Below are 6458 nucleotides of genomic sequence, written 5' to 3'. Positions count from 1 at the left end.
ATGGGCCTAAATGCAATTTTGAAAAATGCGCATTTCCTAAATTCAAATAAAACACGAAAAACTCAAAATAAAATCTTATTTGATTTTTATTAAATCCTCAATATTTCTTTATTTTGGGAAAGTCATTTTATTCCCTCTCTCATATTTTTAATAGAAATAATGAAGATAAAATAAATAAAATCAAATGATCCTATCAAAATTTGAGAAACTCAAATATGAAAATAACGAAATCCCCAACTCTCTCCGTGGGTCCTTGAGTTGCGTAAATTTCTGGATCACCAAAAGCAATAAAAATGATATGCAATGATGATCTAGTGTATAACATTCCAAATTGAAAATTTGGGATGTTACAAACCTAGGGGTGCCTTCACAAATCTTCCTCTCGCTCCTAGGTGGCTTCATCCTCGCTGTGGTGGCTCCACTGAACTTTAGAAAACATGATAACTTTGCTGCGGGTTACTCGGCTGGCATAATCGAGAATCTTAACTGGTTTCTCCTCATAGGTCAAATCACCTTCCAACTGAATTGCTCCAAACGCACGTATCTCCCAGCGTAACAGCCATCCCCCACCCCCCCCCCCCCCCCCCCCCCCCCCCCCCCCCCCCCCCCCCCCCCCCGGCCCCCCCCCCCCCCCCCCCCCCCCCCCCCCCCCCCCCCCCCCCCCCCCCCCCCCCCCCCCCCCCCCCCCCCCCCCCCCCCCCCCCCCCCCCCCCCCCCCCCCCCCCCCCCCCCCCCCCCCCCCCCCCCCCCCCCCCCCCCCCCCCCCCCCCCCCCCCCCCCCCCCCCCCCCCCCCCCCCCCCCCCCCCCCCCCCCCCCCCCCCCCCCCCCCCCCCCCCCCCCCCCCCCCCCCCCCCCCCCCCCCCCCCCCCCCCCCCCCCCCCCCCCCCCCCCCCCCCCCCCCCCCCCCCCCCCCCCCCCCCCCCCCCCCCCCCCCCCCCCCCCCCCCCCCCCCCCCCCCCCCCCCCCCCCCCCCCCCCCCCCCCCCCCCCCCCCCCCCCCCCCCCCCCCCCCCCCCCCCCCCCCCCCCCCCCCCCCCCCCCCCCCCCCCCCCCCCCCCCCCCCCCCCCCCCCCCCCCCCCCCCCCCCCCCCCCCCCCCCCCCCCCCCCCCCCCCCCCCCCCCCCCCCCCCCCCCCCCCCCCCCCCCCCCCCCCCCCCCCCCCCCCCCCCCCCCCCCCCCCCCCCCCCCCCCCCCCCCCCCCCCCCCCCCCCCCCCCCCCCCCCCCCCCCCCCCCCCCCCCCCCCCCCCCCCCCCCCCCCCCCCCCCCCCCCCCCCCCCCCCCCCCCCCCCCCCCCCCCCCCCCCCCCCCCCCCCCCCCCCCCCCCCCCCCCCCCCCCCCCCCCCCCCCCCCCCCCCCCCCCCCCCCCCCCCCCCCCCCCCCCCCCCCCCCCCCCCCCCCCCCCCCCCCCCCCCCCCCCCCCCCCCCCCCCCCCCCCCCCCCCCCCCCCCCCCCCCCCCCCCCCCCCCCCCCCCCCCCCCCCCCCCCCCCCCCCCCCCCCCCCCCCCCCCCCCCCCCCCCCCCCCCCCCCCCCCCCCCCCCCCCCCCCCCCCCCCCCCCCCCCCCCCCCCCCCCCCCCCCCCCCTCCGCATGGCACTTCTTCAACTGGGAAACGTGGAACACGTCGTGAACTCCTGACAATCCTTCGGGCAACTCTAATTTGTAAGCAACTTCTCCCATACGCTGCAAAACCTTTGTATGGTCCCACAAAACGTGGCGCTAACTTTCCCTTAACTCCAAAGCGCTTAACTCCTTGAAGCGGGGATACACGAAGATAAACTCTGTCTCCGACTTCGTAAACCGTCTCCTTGCGTTTAGAATCTGCATAGCTCTTTGCCTGGACTGGGCTACCTTGAGCCTATCGCGAATCAACTTCACCTTCTGTTCAGACTCCTTAATCAAATCCGGTCCAAACAACTGGCGGTCTCCAACTTCATCCCACGACAATGGTGTTCTGCACCTTCTTCCGTACAAAGCTTCAAAAGGGGCCATCTTCAAACTGGATTGATAACTGTTGTTGTAAGAGAACTCTGCATATGGCAAATTGTCGTCCCAACTAGATCCATAATCTAGCGCACAAGCTCTCAGCATATCCTCCAAAATCTGATTGACTCTCTCGGTCTGTCCATCTGTCTGTGGATGAAAAGTTGTACTGAACTCTAGCCTGGTACCCAAAGTTTCGTGCAACTGATTCCAGAACTTTGAGGTAAACTGGGTTCCTCTATCTGATACAATGCTCCTCGGAACTCCATGCAGACATACGATCCTGGTCATGTATATCTTAGCCAACTTGGCACTGCTGTAAGTAGTCTTCACTGGAATGAAATGAGCTACCTTCGTCAAACGATCGACTACAACCACATATCGAGTCATAGCCTGAACGGGTCCTGGGTAATCCCGTGATAAATCCATGCCTAGCTTATCCCACTTCCATTCGGGTATCGGCAATGGCTGTAGCAATCCTGCTGGCTTCTGATGCTCCCTTTACTCTCTGACATACATCACAAACTGCTACATACTCCGCAATATCTTTCTTCATTCCGGTCCACCAGAAAGTATCCTTCAAATTCCAAATACATCTTGCTATTTCCTAAGTGAATCGAGTAGGGTGAATCATGGGCCTCTTGCAGAATCAACTTCCTGATCTCCGGATCATTGGGCACATAAACACTGTCCTCGAACCATAAGGTATCGTGATCATCCTCACAAAATCGTTTAGCTTTTCCCTTGCTCATTTTCTCTTTAATAGAAGCAATCTCCTTGTCAGTCTTCTGAGCTTCTCTGATTTTATCCATCAAACTAGACTGAACCTCCAATGCTGCTACATAGCCCGTCGGAACTATCTCCAAACATAGCTCATGAAGATCCTTGTCTAACTCCTTTGGTAACTCTCCGGTCATTAGTGTGTTGACATGGCTCTTGCGGCTCAACGCATCAGCTACTACATTAGCCTTTCCGGGGTGATAATGCAATCTCATGTCATAATCCTTGATGAGCTCCAACCATGTTCTTTGCCTGAGATTCAACTCCTTCTGCGTGAAGATGTACCTCAAGATCTTGTGATCCGTGTACACCTCACAATGGTTTCCAACGAGAAAATGTCTCCACATCTTTAAGGCGTGCACTACGGCTGCTAACTCCAAGTCATGTGTAGCATAATTCAACTCATGGGGTTTAAGCTGTTGTGAGGCATATGAAACAACTCTTCCCTCCTGCATAAGCACTGCTCCAAGTCCTTGACGTGAAGTGTCGCAATACACCTCATAATCCTTGCGCTGATCTGGTAGAATCAACACTGGCGAGGTAACCAAACGTTTCTTCAACTCCTGGAAACTGGCCTCACATTCCTCAGTCCATTTAAACTTGGTATCCTTCTTCAACAACTCCGTCATAGGTTTTGCAATCTTCGAGAAATTTTCAATGAATCTCCGATAGTATCCTGCAAGTCCAAGAAAACTCCGGATCTCTCCAACTGTTGTTGAGGCTTCCCAATTTGTCACAGCGACAACCTTGGTGGGATCTACTGCTATTCCTTCTCCGGATATAACATGTCCGAGGAATCCAACTTCCTTTAACCAAAACTCACATTTGCTGAACTTGGCGTATAACTGATGTTGTCTGAGCTTACCAAGTACCAAACACAAATGTTCTTTATGTTCCTCTTCATTCTTCGAGTAAACCAGAATATAATCAATGAACACTACGGCGAACTTATCCAAAAACTCCATAAACACCTTGTTGATCATGTTCATAAAATAGGTAGGTGCGCTAGTCAGACCAAATGACATAACGGTATACTCATGCAACCCATACCTTGTGGTAAAAGTTGTCTTAGGTATGTCCTGCTCTCGAATCTTCAATTGGTGGTATCCTGATCGCAAATCGATCTTGGAAAATACCTTACCTCCTTGCAATTGGTCAAACAAATCATTGATCATCGGTCGTGGGTACTTATTCTTGACCGTCACCTCATTCAATCCTCGATAATCAACAACCATCCTTAACGATCCATTCTTCTTTTCCACTAGAAGTAGTGGTGATCCCCAAGGTGACGAACTTGGGTGAATATATCCCTTATCCAGTAACTCCTTAATATGCTTCTTAATCTCCTCCAAATCATTTGTAGGCATTCTATACGGTCTCTTAGATATTGGTCCTGTTCCTGGCAAAAGCTCAATCAAAAACTCAATGTCTCTATCCGGTGGCATGCCTGGCAACTCTTCTGGAAATACATCCGGAAAATCCTTTACCACTGGTACTTCCTCCTGTACAACTCCTGTTAAGGAATTTACTTGTGTCCTCTTCGGCTCATGCCATGACACATAATTGATCCTTCTCCCTTCTGGGGTGGTAAGCCAAATCGACTTACTAGCGCAATCGATGTTTCCTCCATACATCGACAGCCAATCCATACCTAGAATCACATCCAAACCTTGCGATTCCAGAATGATTAAATCCGAGGGGAAGACATGCCTACCTATACTCAATTGCACTTGAAAACATCCTCGGCTGGCCATATACTCCGCTCCTGGTGAGCTTACTAACATAGGTGTTCTAAGAACCTTGGTGGGCAGGTTATACTTATCCACGAATTCCCTTGATTTGTGTGAATACGATGCACCTGTATCAAAAAGAATGATTGCAGCAAAAGACTTCACCAAAAAACTTACCGATTACTGCATCTGGCTGGGCTTCAACCTCCTCCACGTTAACGTGGTTCACCTGTCCCCTGTTGAAAGGGTTTGGCTTTTTCCCAGAGCTTCCATTGCCATTTCCATTCTGGGCTTCAGGACATTCATTGGCATAATGTCCGGTCTTCTGACACTTAAAGAAAGTGACTTGGCTCAGGTCTCTCTTGGTTGGGGTTGACGGGTTGGTATGTTCTGGCTGTTGCTTCCCCCATTCCCATTATCATTCATGGGGCCATTATGATTATGAGGACTTTCTCCTCCATGGGTATGCTGAAAATGTCCTCCCGATTTCGGGGTAAAACGTGGCTTCTTCTGAGCTCCTAAATTGTACTTCCCTTGTCCATACTTCCTCTTGCGGTTCTCAATCTGCTGCTGCTTCCCTTCAATCATAAGAGCACAGTCTACCAACTCCTGGTAGTTGTTGAATCAACTCATCATTCAGTCCTTCCAGAAACTTCTCCTGCTTAGCTGCATCTGTAGCAACGTCATTCGGGGCTTAACGCGCTAACTTACTAAAGTCATCCACGTATTGGCCAACTGTGCGTCCTCCTTTGCGCAAGTTGCGAAACTCACGCTTCTTCATGGCCATCGCTCCTGCTGAAACATGGGTAGTATGGAAAGCCTGCTGAAATTGGTCCCATGTCACCGTGGCTATAGGGTAGGTGACAGTGTAATTCTCCCACCATGATGGTGCTGGTCCATCCAACTGATGTGCGGCAAATCGCATCTTCTCAACATCAGTACATCCTGTAGTGGTTAACTCCCTTCCAATCTTGCAGAGCAAATCATCTGCTACTATAGGCTCGGTGCTACTGGAGAACACCGATGGATTCAGTCTAAGAAAATGGGTTAAGTGATCAACAGGTGGTGGTGGTGGTGGGTTGTTGTTGTTATTGTTCCCCTGATTTTGATTCTGGACTAGCAACTGCATCAATGCATTCTGCCGCTGGATCAACTGAGTGAGCTCCGGTGGGAAAGAAAATCCATTGTCACGTCTTGGAGGCATCTGATGGGTTTAGAGGGGAGAGATTAGAATAGAATGAGGTCTAATGAGAAAGCACTACCCATATGTACATGAGGCAAATGCAAACAAAATCACTTCATTCAATTCAAACAAGGGCATACAATCGGTCTAGAACTATTGTTACAAAAGTGCTTGGACTATGATATATACATGGTGGGATTCTACTACTGTTATGGTGGTCTACTAGAAATATTCCTTGGTTGCAGACTCCATGATATCTGCTCCAACTTCTTCTTCAAAGTCATCATCGCTCAGGTCAGAGTCGGTGTCGTCGATGATGATGTAGTATTCCGGGCGAATCTCCTTGGGTTCTTCGTCTTCTTCTACTGGCGTAGGGTCTCCCATAAATATTCCGATCTTCTTAATCAGGTCGTCATTCTTCTCCACTAGTACAATGATTTCCTCCATATAATCTTCGCGTGTAGCCTTGAGTTCTTCCTCCAGCTCCGTGATTCTTGTCATCGCCTTCTTCAGATCTATCATGCCTGCGCATCATCCGGTTCTCCTGACGTCGAATGTGCTGGTTTAACTCCTGAACCCTGGTGCTGATCTATCCTTCCTGGTGCTGATCATCTCCCAATGCTCATCTCGGCGCCCACAAATCTGGTAGATAGTATCCTTGAGATCATTGCGGTAAACTTCTCCAAAACGTCCCATGGTGATGTGGGCTGCCATGCTCTTTCCTAGACTCCAGGTTGGTGCATCAAAGGAAAACTCTATGGGTTCAGTGACTGGCGCGAATGTC

This window comes from Triticum urartu, chromosome 3 (genome assembly GCF_003073215.2).
Source record: "Triticum urartu cultivar G1812 chromosome 3, Tu2.1, whole genome shotgun sequence".
Lineage (NCBI taxonomy): Eukaryota > Viridiplantae > Streptophyta > Magnoliopsida > Poales > Poaceae > Triticum > Triticum urartu.
This window is presented reverse-complemented; position numbering follows the sequence as displayed.